The sequence below is a fragment of the Xenopus tropicalis genome, chromosome 7 (assembly GCF_000004195.4).
Source record: "Xenopus tropicalis strain Nigerian chromosome 7, UCB_Xtro_10.0, whole genome shotgun sequence".
Classification (NCBI taxonomy): domain Eukaryota; kingdom Metazoa; phylum Chordata; class Amphibia; order Anura; family Pipidae; genus Xenopus; species Xenopus tropicalis.
Window position 1 is genome coordinate 75175667 of NC_030683.2, and position 14669 is coordinate 75190335.

At 37.2% G+C, this 14669-nt stretch overlaps 1 protein-coding gene across 3 annotated transcripts in view; it reads right to left on the bottom strand.

Moving 5' to 3' along the window:
- The window catches only part of robo3 (roundabout guidance receptor 3), a 226531-nt gene that overhangs the window by 94358 nt on the left and 117504 nt on the right, over positions 1-14669 (bottom strand). The gene's annotated exons all lie outside the window — the stretch shown is intronic.

The window sequence follows — 14669 nt, forward strand, 5'->3', positions numbered from 1 at the left end:
GCAAGATACTAATATATTAAAGAAATAACATGTTTGATCTCTGTGACAGAACTCTGTAACCTTCGTCTTGCAACCCTGTGCCTCTGGTCCCACAAATAGGAGTATAAATTCTATAAGCAGCCAATAGTGTGAACTAGAACCAGGCACAATATATGAATTAAAGTGCTCTAGTAGGATGAAATAACAAGAAACGTCATAACATGCCATGTATGCTTTACAGCACAAGAGCAAGTTTATAGAACATATAAAGTGAAAGTGTAATTTCAGCCAGCAAATAACAAATTGACATTGTTAGTGAGAATACTCTCAGACCACAAACTGTGTCTGGAAAATGAGCACTATAAGAATTGCTCACCGGAAATAGGAAATAGAGGAAGCCCTAAATTAGCAACCCTGCAGAGTTGGTGAATACAAAGTTAAGGTTCCCAAACGATACAAGACCTTTTTTATATAGAAAATATTTCTCTGTCCTTAACTTTGGGTGCATGTCACCAACACACTCTATCCCATATAAAGACACTTTATGCCACTTTACTTTCCTAACAAATATCTTATGAATACTGTGGTGCAGGGAGGGGGCAAATTCAGGCAAAAGGTCAAATCAAGCTATGAATGCAAATTAACATTTAACCTGACATATTTTCTCTGACTTTACACAGCAGTCTGCCTGCAACAAACCACCTCAGCTGTCCATATGTAATCTAATAACAGCTCCTCAATGCCCTCCACACTCTATTTACCACCCTCCGAGTTAGATGTCAGATAGAGATCTCCATCTGGCAATACTGAGAAAATAAATGAGCAAGTTTTATTTTAATCTTACGACACCCCAACAAAGTCAGTTTTGTTCTGTTCTAGCAGTTGGTGGATGGATAACCAAATTCCATGCTGATAAGACAAATCATTCACAGGTCTCTACATAAATATTAAAATTCCCGCACCAAATCCCTCAAGAATTCACAGGCCTTTATCACCAAGTTAGTGGTGTGGAGAGTTTCAGATCACTCCTGAACCTTTCCCTTCAACACAAGATGTTGTCAGAAATGACTATCCCTGAGGAGAATACTGGCTGGTGTATGGACCTGAACACTGAGCCATGGGTGGCCCAACCTTTCTCAGAGGAGCCACTTCACAAATGTCATCAGGTTGTCATTAGCAACACATTTCTGCTTCATAAGTGATACTACTCTAGAATAAATTTACGAGACAGCAACCAATTATATTACATATGAAATGTAATAAATAATTAGAAATAGACATTAGCTCACTGTTTAACACATTAAGGACAAGACCAGTTAGGTTATAGTGTTGCATCGGTTAAAAAAATGTATTTAATTTTTTAATTTTTTTACTTCCATTCAGTGATTACACAACAAATAAAAAAAAATATTACCAATCAACAACTGAACAAAAGCTGCCAAGCTGGAATTCATTTTAGCATCACTATCCTTTCCTGTAACTACCTAGACTTAAACAACAAAAACAATAATAAATATAAATATAAATATATATATATATATATATATATATATATATATATATATATATATATATATATATATATATATATATAAAACTTAATTTCACTTCGTGTTACAGCATTTTAATAGCCACTGCTAAGGCTGTGCCAAATTTTAGGAATATAACCATAAGTCATTTTGTTGACTGAAGGTATTCATTCATCTTTCCACAAGGAAAAATTACATAAACAGATCTTAAAATGCAATTAAGACAAACCCATTCATCACAACAACTCCTGACATATTTCAAACTATAATTAATGTCACACACAGATCATTTTATTATTAGGTTACTAGCAAATAATCCATGCTCACAGCCCTTGAAATGCTGAGTGTGACAGCTGCTACTGTAAAAACATGGTTTTGGTTGCATTGTTTAGTAGAAAATAGCTCACGCTCTTCCCCAACATAAATTCTTTGAGGTCTTGATTGATACTGTAAATATAAAAAGATTGTTATGTTCAACCTATGGTTTGTAATCAGTAAAGGATGAAAATATAGCTTCAACATAGACTTGTAATCCACTAAATTAATCCCGTTTCTCTCTTTGAATGTGTTCTCATTTATCTATCTGTCCATTCACCAATCTATCTGTCTGCCTATCTACATATCAATTATCCAAAAAAAATGACACTTCATATGTTGCATTACTACACTGTATACCTTTCAGGACCTTTGGTTTGTGCTGGAATCCTGGGAGTTGAATTTACATACACACATTTATTTTACTAGAAAATCGAACCATCTTAGGCAAATAAAATATATATGCCTTACTATTACTATAAAAAACTAGTTTTGTTTTGGAGGCATATACACATTTTAGGGCTTGCTAAGTATGCTGGTAGCCACAGTTCCCATCAGATATAGGGCAACAATCTTAACATACATAACCTAGATTGTAATCTAGATAATTACTGTTTAACTTTTGGCCCTATATTGTAATAACTTTTATTACACTCAAACAGTGCATGCATCCAAGTCAACATAATATTATATTTGTGGTATGTCTTTATAGGAGTGACTCCAGAAGGAATAAATCAAATATTATATCCCAAAGGTATTAGTATAATTTCTGCTTCTGTATTTTGTACTTCCTAAAGGTTTCAGCATCCAACAATTCCCTATATATCCAATTTATCATTTTTTTACACAGTAGTACAGCATTCTTCACTTGTTTTAAAAAGCAAGCAAAAAAGGTGATGATTGCTAACTGAACCCATTGGTGGTAAGGTCACTGCCTGTGAATTTACACAAGGTATAAATCCTTTTCAAATAGTGACCTGTGCCTTTTATCTTTAGTACGCTTCTATCCTATGCACATATCTCGTTTATCATTACTATAGACTTGCAATGTTATTCTTCACACAAAAGAAAACCCACAATTAACATGACACTGTGAATCTATACTTTACATCACTGTGAGTTTCCTAGGGATCCTATTCTATATTTACTCTCAATTTTTATATTATCTATATTATCTATATTAAGTAAGGTTATTTAAGGACATTACTTAGACCATAGCATATTAATTTGAATTCTGGACAGCCTTCTTGGGGAATTCTTGTGTATCTTTTATGCATATGTTGTCGTACTCTCTTTGTGTTGTTTAGAGCCACACCAGCTGAATGGCAAGCAACAATTTGCATTGCTGTAGAAGAAACCCCGGGGTGGTGGGCAGAACACAAGAATGGAAATCATGAAGTCCAATTAGACAAAAGAGGATTGTGGAAGTTACCTGCCTGACTTAGCAGCAGTTAAAAACAGGATGCCTAATTGAGAGCTTCAATAATCCAGCTATTTTACTTAGGGGCTTTGAAAGAATAAATAAAATATGGAAATGTGCCATAGGCATGATAATCCTCTGGCTTTTAAACTAGCTGAATGTAATTATGTAAAAAAAATAAACATTATAGGGTTGATTCAGTAAAGTGCGATAAGCGTTATTGCTTGCTTTTTTGCGTTAAAATTGACGCAAAAAAACCGCGTGATTCGCTAAAGTATTATCGCATGTGTTAAGTCACATATTGCGTGCATTAAATAGCACGCAACCGCATGCGTTAATTTTAGCGCATTGCGTTAATTCTCGTGCAGAAATAATACTAACGCATGATTCACAAACACTTAGGGGCACATTTACTAACCCACGAACGGGCCGAATGCGTCTGATTGCGTTTTTTTCGTAATGATCGGTATTTAGCTATTTTTTTTGTATTTTTTGCGATTTTTTCGGCGTCTTTACGATTTTTGCGCAAAAACGCAAGTTTTTCGTAGCCATTACGAAAGTTGCACAAAGTCGCGATTTTTTCGTAGCGTTAAAACTTGCAAAGTTTTAACGCTACGAAAAAGGCGCGACTTTGCGCGCAAGTTTTAACGCTACGAAAAAAATCGTGACTTTGCGCAACTTTCGTAATGGCTACGAAAAACTCGCGTTTTTTCGCAAAAATCGTAAAGACGCCGAAAAAATCGCAAAAAATACGAAAAAGTCGCAAAATGTTCGTTTCCAATCTGAATTTTTCCAATTCGGATTCGAAATCGTGTCTTAGTAAATCAGCCCCTTAGATGCGCTAAATATCGCATTAGTCTATACGAAAATTATCACCTACTTGGGGCAGACGGTAATTATAGAAAAGTACAGTTCATGAGCTTTTGGCAACACAATATGGACTTTGCAGTGTGATTTATTCAAGTATGTGTTGGCCCTAGAGTAATGTAGCCTCCAGTTTGCAGAGAAATGGTCATTTTCAAAAAAAGTAGGTTTACGAACGTAATGGTGTGTATGGCTAATATGGCATGCACGCGTTAAGTAGTGCACGTGCGTTAATTAGCGTGCGCGACAAGTAGCGCGCTGCGTTCATTAGCGCGTGTTAAAATTTTAACGCATGCTATAAATAGCGCTCGATTTAGCGCACTTTAGTGAATCAACCCTCGTGTTCCTATAACTTTTTCCCCAATTGCAAATAAAACCATAAAACTAGGTGGTGTAACATATTTTATTTGAAATATGCTTTTGTTTAAAATATAAACAACTTGAATCTCTATCAGCTTTGCCCAAGGGAATCATGACACTGAATCTTATTACCCAAAAAGCCAGCACAGCTAATCAATGTACTGCATGATTTTGACAACACTATGGTCAACAAAACATACTGAATAAAAATTCGTCCATCTCAAGAATGCACATATTCTCCCCTATAGCCTGTTATCAAGTACTCAAGGGTGCTCCACAGATGCAGTGGGCAATTTGCACATAAAACCACTTTCATTAAAAGTGCTTGGGCAAAATGCGCTCTTTGCACTTCCCTATAGTGGCTTGGTGCCACTCAGTCCTTCTCTGTCTACTGACACAGGGGAACCCTGGAGCTAACACCTCATGACCAGCTCAGGGTTCCTTTCCCACACACATAGGTGCAGCACACTTGCACCCAAGGAATCAGACTCAGACGTCATTCGCACATTGAACACTGGAAATTACGCCAGGCTGACTTTAAAAATATTTGGCTCAACTGAAGCTTTTTGGGGGAAAATGCTGCATTGTGGGATAAAAACATGGCGACTGGACTGTGCTCAATGTGTCTGCAGATGTAAATGAGCCCTAAGAATTTCATCAGAGCATGAAACAATCCAGTATGGTCTATGCAGCAACAGAAACCCCCAAGGGTAAATGTTGACATTTTTTTAAATACCCCAAAACACAACTGGCTTGCCATATAAATGTATACACTGCATTATGGTTCTTTCCCAGTGGTGCCTTACACATTTATGGCCAATACAGCTTTTTGGTTCTCTCTGTTACTCTCTGTCTCTCTGTTTTAAGCAGTGACTTATACCTGTGGTAAAAATGTATGAAAACTGGGGCATTTTATTCACCTCAGGGGTGTAAAGACTGATGCCTCCAGTTGTTGCTGAATTGCAACTCTCAGTCTTTTTTTCTACAAAAAAAATATAACCTATATAATTTCACCTGTCCTGGCATCTTTACACATTCCCCATAGGCAGATAGGACAACTAGAAACACTGACTTCTTCCAAATGGATTCTTAACTCCATGTCTTGTTAACAATTACATTTTATGAGCCACTAAGCATTTAACATGATGTTTCATGCTTTAAAATATTTCAGCTTTAAATGTACAAGACAAAATTGGCTAAGATTATCTGTTTCAGAAACTAGAAATGCTGCAATTATACAGTGAGATATAGGGAAGACAGAGCCAAGCAAAATATCAGAAAACATAGCGGGTGGTTAGAATAACATATAGTGAAACACGGAAAGTACATTTTTAATACAGTATCTCCCAATGAGTCAAAGAAAATAAGAGTCCCCAAACACCATTTTTCTTTTTCGCATACCATGGTTTTGGTAATTAGCTGACCCTCATTGTTGTTTTGCAATGTAAATTTCAATTTGTTTGGCACTTGTGCATTCACTGTCCTAGTGCCTTTTTCACATTCTGATCCTGCCTCCAACAGTTGCTATAGATCTCTTCTTAAAAGAACACCTAAAGCAGCTAATCTGTCTTGATCCCACTGTCAAAAGAAAAGGCAAGGCCTTACAATAATGGCTTTTCTGCCATTTTATTCTAACACTAACTCAACTTTCTAGAATCTACCCGGAGAGGGCCTAGGAATTCAGTTGCAAATGTCCACACAGATTAGAGTGGAAGAGGGTGTTTTTTGTGAACTACAACATTCTTTTTAAAATACAATAGAAAGACAAAGCAAAATACCTACATAAGACTGGAGAAAATGGAACAAACCAGCATGTCCATGTAATTGTTTTCTTTCCTCCCTTCTTTTTAGGATCTTATTGTTTGAAAGGCAATATACTCTGGTCTGTGCAAAATTATTCAGCCCATATGAAAGAGGTCATTAAGACAATGCACAGTCACAAATGATTAATGATCAACAGGATTTATATCTCCCTCTTAAAATTTTCTGCTGTAAAGCATTCTTCACCTTAGAAAATAATCACTTTCTATAAAACACAGCTAGACTAAAAAATGACAGTGTGTCAAGACTCAAGAGTTTTTTTATACATATGGATTGTAAGGATGACCAGTATGCTCCTATCTTTGCTTTGTGTGAACACCACTACAGGCTTAATGGAACCAAATGGAACACCCAGTCATCCACCAATGAAATGGTGAGTGATGTGCATTGTGTTCACCAGACGCAACAATGTCTTTTAAAACCATAACAAAAATAAACTCCATACATCAAAAATATTATTAGGGCCTCTACATATGACTGCAATAAATTAGGTAGGATTTACAGAGTGCAAAATTCACTAAAGCGTAAGGCATGATATAAAGGAAAGTATATGTGGCCATAATAGCTATCTTATGGAATAACAGACATGGAGATTTATAATTTAGGTTAATTATACACTAGGTTATAAGGTTGTCCAGTTTAGTCAGACTTCTGGGTCATTGCTCTCAACAGAAAACTGCATGGCCAAGGATCATTGATGGTTACAATGGAAAACCCAAATTAGAATGGGCCAATATGTATGCAGTAATCTAATCAAGTGACCACAAAGTAGAACAAAGAACAAACCAGTTGCAGTTGTAGTGCTGGGCCAATGGCTTCTATCTAGTTGTTTTAAGCAGAAAAATCATGAAGCTGTTAAAATGGAAAACAAAGTATATATGATATGACTATGCTCTTATCCTTTACCCTCCCCTGGCTCAGTGATTATTACCAAAACATATGCAGCTATAGAAAATTCTAGCAATAGGTAACACTGACTTGCAGACACAGGTGTTCAATTGCCACCCCTAACCATACTAGTATGGCATTTCTGAAAAGGAGATAAGGAGCCATGGGATCAGTTTCAAAATATTTGCTGGCAAGAAATAGCACTTAAAGATAAACAAATTTACTTGGCTTGTTACCTTATCTTTTAAATTAAAAACCACATGCTATTTACATAACAAATAGTAAACTCTGGATTTTTTTATATTTACTGCTCACTTCCTTAGTTTCCTATTTTGGACTGGCAGGCTGATCCGAGACACAATAGAGGAAAGGAATAATTTGGTGCCTGGAATGTCTGTGTCCTTCTGTTGTTACAGACCTGCAACTGGTTGTATTCAGTCACCACTTACTCTGGACATGACATCAAGGGCAGGGGATTTCCTGTTCTAGTATAACATTCGTATCATGTTAGCTTAAAGCTGCAAAATATTCTACTGGAATCCACCGTAACTGATCAATCTGCCAGTCTACTGACAAAGTGTGACTAAGTTAGATATGAACACTGTTTTGTTCCTCCCTGGCTTTTTTTAACTGCAAACCTCTCTCCATACCAAAATTAATCAAAATGTACTGCACAAAGACAAAAGGGTAAATCTGCACTTTTATAAAAATCTAAAATCCTGTTAAAACCTATGGCTGGTAAGAATCTTTTAAACCACAAAATGCAGTTGATTGCTTTAAATGATGTAGTACTACAAACACATCAGCAATATATCACTGATATTTAAAAACTTGCATACTTATTCTGGGCTTATCACTTTATAGATCAGAAAAGGTGATCCTACAGGTCTCCTTATCTCACAGAAATAGTACTGCCGACTCCCAGCTTGCCCTATTTATGAAATGGTAGATGAGGAGCACTGACCAAAAGTTACTGTTTAGCCTAACTTGTGCCAAACCAATATGTGTATTCAAGCAATCAAGCCCTCTTCATGCAGGACATACAGTGAATGGTTCAGTTGTTCATATGTACCACTTCAAACACCCTGCATTAAAATGAATGCCTGGTCACCTAATGTATAAGCAATGAGGAAAAATCAATGCCTGTGGTGCATACTCTTTGACTCCTTGAGCCCAGATGTCGAGGACATTTCCATAAACCATACTACTTGGCTGCTGGAATGGTTTTCTTAATCCTGTGTCAGGTTTGATTTTCTTTTTCCCTTCTTTTTTTGCAGAAGTCAGGTTGCACAGAAAATATATTTGTATTCTCAAGGCACCTTGTCAAGATTTATTCTGTGCTGAAAGAACAAATTTTCCCTCCCCCTTTCAAATCCTCTAATAGTCACCTTGAGCATCTTCCTTTGACCTCGTTAAGTAAATGCCCGCTGTCTCTTTTCTTATTCTAATTACCTGAAGGACCACTGACTTCAGCACTGCATGTTATTACTCTAAGCTTTCTCTGTAATTGAAGCCATAACAATATAGATTAGTATTGGACACTAGATAGCAATTATTGCTGAATTATCAACACAATACCCAGAAATAACCAAAAATACATTGAAGAAAGCTCTGTGCAAATTTGCTAACAAAGAAGCCACTTTCAGCACTACCAAAATAAAGGCAAAAGCTACGATTCTCTCTTCCCTCTTTGTTAAGGTGCTTATATATGGTGAGGAGTTACTACTACTTCCTACCCCTTCTGAAAAATGATTTTTTCATGGCCACCATTAATTTAAAGGAAAGGCTGGGCACCTTACATGTTGTTGAATATGGATGTTTTATTCAAGCAATAAACTTAATTGTCCCATTAACTTCCTAATGCAGTTGAGACTATAACTGTACTGACTGAAATCACAGTATATGTCAAGACTTCTAGTTTACAAATTTTCTGGTCCTTAAGATGCCAAGATATAACAAGCTTTCCTGAGTAAATGCCAGGTAACTAATGATTCAGTCATATTGGCACAATCACCTGTTCTTTACTATGGTTAACATAATACATGACTTTTTCAGGCTTGCCAATTATTTTTAGGTCATGGTTTAAAATTCAACTGGAAAATGCATTTTCTAGCATAGTAACCCACAACAACCACTTTTATTATTTTGATTGCAACGGACCATTGGATGAAATGTTCCCACATAACTCCCTAATGCATGATAGTAATAAAGACATGACAATATATGGCCCTGGCATCATAATACTAGAACATTAAGAAGAAATAAACATATTACATGGTGAGCATCAAGAGTAAGCTGGCAATGGGAAAGTTCATAGAATTTTGTGGTGTTGTAAAACACAGCGTTATTTTAGGATGCATACAGTTGCTTAGAGACGTTACATTCCAGACTTGTTGTGGTCGTATTTACTACTGCCCCTAAACTGCAGGATTTATTTGCTACTTAGCAACCTACTACAAAAATATGCCCTTTAGCCATGTATATGTGCTTTTTTTAAGATATGCATGTTTTGCCCAACATCCATGACTGGAAATTCAGAGAATTACAGGCCATCCCTGTTCACCTGCTCTCTTGATCATACTGTGGAGGAAGGGCCAACACCATATGGGAAGTGTTTTTACAGGCCCACGCCAGCTGTTGTACTGCTCCATGGACTTTTTTTTCCATCTTTTTTAGTGCATTTAGAGGGGCCAACTGATGTCATAGAAGAGGACAAACATAAAATCCCATAGGTACTAGACTTTGCAACCATCTAGTGAAGCTGCTGACAAGATACTATTATTATTAGTAGTATTATTCAGAGCAAACGTCATTTGCAGTCGGTCCCTGCCCGACTGCATATTAAAGTCTAAAGGTGGCCATACACGTGGCGATCCGACGATGTTTCGTGCGACCATCGGTCGCACGAAACATCGTAAGATCCGCCACACACCATTCAGGACTGAATCGGCAGGTAAGGAGGTAGAAACAATAGGATTTCTACCTCCTTCTGCCGATTCAGCTCTGAAGTGAGAATTTTGGTCAGGCGCCTTCTATGGCGCCCGATCAAAATTTTCAAACTTGTCCGATCGGCGAGTCGTCCGATATCGGCAGCTTCCTGCGATATCGGTCGACTCGCCGACATGCCATACACGCACCGATTATCGTACGAAACGAGGTTTCGTACGATAATATCGGTGCGTGTATGGCCACCTTTAGGCCCCAGACACACAAACAGACTGTGGTCATTCTTATCATCAGGAGCAAATTAACCTTCTTGTATGTTTTTGGAGTATGGGAGTTTATACACTCCCCTTACAATCTTTGTTGATTGCCAATATAATGGTTCAGATTGCTTTCATAAACTGTATGCAAGGTGCAAAATAGCCTTTGTATTAACACTTGCTTTGAGGAAATGACCCCACAATACTATTTGCAAGTTGCCCTGATAGACACAACTGACTTTCAAATGGATCACATACTATTGTCGTTACTGGGGCCCCAAACCTCAGCACACCACAAATATCACTACATTCACTAATTAGTGGAAACCTGCTATTATGCAGTAATACTGGGAAAAGACACACCATGGGTTTAAAAACATGACAATCTGCACACATTTCAGCAATTTGCACTTAGCACTTGCATTTGTAAACACGCCCACGTTGATAAGACTGCCACACCTGCATTAAAGTACTAACATTCTAATGTATTTGTACATCTGATTTAATAAAAGATTCAAAATATAAACTTTTTTCACCAACATTTTACTAGAAAAGGCACTCTATACGTGTCGTCATATAAGGATATTTGGGACAGAGGCAACACAAAGGCATTTAGACACAGGAAGTAACCTAGGATCAAACTGTCGAGTGTTAAACTATTAAAAAATAGGAGAAGGTTTAAAGGAAGTGAATGGCTATTTAATTATACAAACATGTTCTATGATAACAACATTTGACAGCAGGGGGAAAAGGATATTACAGTTTACTAAATTAGTAGTTCTCCAAGGCTAGTCCTCAAGGACAGTGCATTAGAATACTTTTAATTGCTGCTTATGTCCCTAACATTCTCTAAATACAGCCTTGCATCTCTTCACCCACAGCCCCCATGAGTACTCTTATTCCCTCACAAACAGTTCAGGGGTGTGTCATTTGAAAATATTTTGAATATTAATAAACCTTACATAGTATCGGAAACCTGAAGTAATACCGATAGCCCGTAATAAAGGGCTAGCACTGTCTAGCAAAGGCATTGTTGTATCAAGCCATCTTGCAGTTAATGCGCTTTAAGGTAGGAAAAAAAATAAATACTAAAACACAATAAGTTAAGTTAGCACACTGCTTGTTAAACTGAGCTAGACAAATCAAAATTAAGACATTCCAATTGTTTTGGCCCTCATGTTAATCACTGGATCACATACAGGCCCATGCAGACAAATTGAAATAGGACAACAGCCATGGCCTTATTCAGTCCCTACATTTTTGGTTTGTTTGGATACTGACACATTACCTAGCGATTAATATGAGGACATAACAAATAGCACCAGCAGTGTTCTGACTTCTAAAGTATACTGACACAATACCAAAAAATGTCTCAGGATCATTTCAAGGACCCAGTCCCACAGGTATTTTTAAAGGAGAAGGAAAGGCAAAGTTACTTGCGGGTGCCAAAATGTTAGGCAATCCCAAACTCCTGCTTCTGTCTTTGCGCGCTTGCACATGTGCAGCATACGAAAAAACAAGAATGTCAGCTTTTTCACTCTACTGCGCATGCCCAGGGATTCCAAAGACAGAAAAAATAAGGAAGAGGAAACACTCTCTGCATGTACCCCGGGCTGGTGCAGTTTTCTCCTCCTTCTTCTCCTAACCCCGGGGGAAAAAGGTAGGCGATTAAAGTCACTTGGGGGTGCCTAACATTTTGGCACCCCCAAGTGACTTAGCCTTTCCTTCTCCTTTAAGTCTGCAACATATTTGACTGCATTGCAAGATGTGGTTACAGAACACAACAGCGGTAGGTGGGCATAAATGGGATGCTTGCGCGATATGCACAAAACTTAAAAACACCCCTTTGTATGTACTACAAGAGGCAGATTTTTAAAGAGTTCTGAAGATTTAATTATACTTTGTAAATCTAAATAATTTTTGTTAGGTCAAATCCACGTGCACCTTCCTTTCTACCTCCCAGTAGCATTCTTAAATTACTCATGCTGGGGCTACATGCTTGCCCTTCACACAAACCTGTGATAGGTTGTTATAAAGGTACGGGATAAGTTATTTGGAAATTTGGTATCCAGAAAGCTCCAAATAGACCTAATTTTAATCAATCCAAAATTTATAAACATATTTCCCTTTTCCTTGTAATAACAAAACAGTAGTTTGTACTTGACCCTAACATGAATCCTTATTGGTCGCAAAACACTCCAACTGGGTTTATTTAATGTTTAAATTAGTTTTTAGTAGACTTTAAGTATGGAGATCCAAATTACAGAATGACCTCTTATCCAGAAAACTCCAGGTCCCAAGCATTCTGGATTACAGGTCCCATACCTGTAATATGCAAAGCTATGATTGGGAAGACTACAGTCAGCCTAATAGGGTTTCACACTGCCCCATGCCCAGCATGAAAGGGAACTGTACATTTCTGGCCAAATGCTACTGAATATTAGTGCATATTGACCCACTTCCTAAATTAGACAGAAACATGTGAGGATCACTTTTATTATAGCATACAAATTTGATTAACTTTTTCCAGTAATATATTACAGCTATGATAAACATTATCCATGGCACATTAGACAATGAACTGCTTGTGTATGAATTTCTATTTTATGTTGTCGCTTGAGCTTTGACCTGACGCTTAACAAAAATGAGGTGTTCTGAAACAAAGTTCCCAGCTCAATTACTCCAGCGAGTGGTCTTGATGCCACAATGCGCTTTCTGCACTGAATAGAACTAAGAAGATCTCCCTGAAGCCATGATTTCAGAACTAACTAGTAAGAATTTTAATTAATGGGAAGCAATTTCTAAGCCAATTATGTTGCTAGTTTGGGCACTTAAGTTAGAATTTATTAAGGTAAAAGTGATTATTGCTATAAATATTCATGAAAAAAAAAGGGCAATATCCTCAATGGACAGCATCAATATGCCAGTAAAGAAAATCTGTGCTGATAATGTGGGAAACGTCACCCAAGGAAACAATTTAATTTTTAAATTAAACACATGAGCTTGTTTGTGAATGTACCATTATAATTACATACAGTAAGGGCAAGCCTGGTCACCTGTATAAAAGGTAGCCTATTAGATCCTATAGAATTTTACCAGATAATGCTTGAGAATTTTGAAAGGTTTACTCTTGCAAAATAAAACATTGTGTAATATATATAATGATATTTAATAAAGACATATGTCTACATGTACCAAACCTGTTTTTTCAAGTGGTAACTGCTGCTAGTCCCTAAACATATGGGGTATGTGTCACTGGAACTAAAACGGTTAACACTCATCCTGAAAGAGAAACCCTTTTTTGTTGTTACTTTTCAGAACATAATTCTTTAACACACTTTCCTAGCACCCAACTGACTTTGTAGAAACTTAAAACCGTTGCTTTTGTCACTGGGAGAAAAAAAAACTGTCAAGGTGTCAAAGTCTATAGAAGGCTATAAAACATTCTGTGGCTTGAATTACTAAAGAATTTCAACTTCAGGGCCATAAAACCCAGCCTGAATGCTCCCCAGGCCCCTAGGGCATGCAGCTCCTAATGCCTGGCCCCTGCAACCAGTTACATACAGGTCCCTCCACTTTAGGGCTACTCCAGTGTATCTACAATACATCTGAAAAATTCTCCAGGCTGTCACATACAGTTCAAAGAAAAAGATCCACAAACAAACAATGTTCCTCGGGAATATTCTACATTACAGATCAAATAGTTCAGGCTCTCTTCCACCCATCTGTACAACCCAATAAAAAGGTCAGTCCCCAAGTGTGCCATCAAACTGTAACATAAACACATTGCATGGAGTGCTATCTGATTTGGAGTTTCTTTATACTAGTCCCTATTAAAATAGCCATTTGAATGAATTCAACTCAAATGAATACAATTTCTCTTGATCTAATTGATGGCGAGTAGGGGATATCAAATAACTGTGGAATTTCACGGTTCACAGATCTGTATTGTTAATTCTGTCCCTTTTAACATTGAAGAAAATACAAAGCCTTCATATCCTGGCATTTAACTCTACTTGTGCTAGAGCACCAGTAAGGAGAGAGTCCTTAGTGACAGTTAACCTCTTGAGGGCCAGGAGGATCTCAGTTTCTCCCAAACAAGTCTTAATAAGCTGTTGCATGCAATAAGCATTGTCTATGACAATGACTACAAAGAGAAGAAGTTCTTTAAATTGAAGGCTCTTGGAAACAGAGCCCTCTAATCCTACTGTCTCCTTCTGTAATCATTATTTATTAATTTAAAATAAATAAATATAAACAATGCTGAAAAAATGCTAGCAAAGAAGCCCA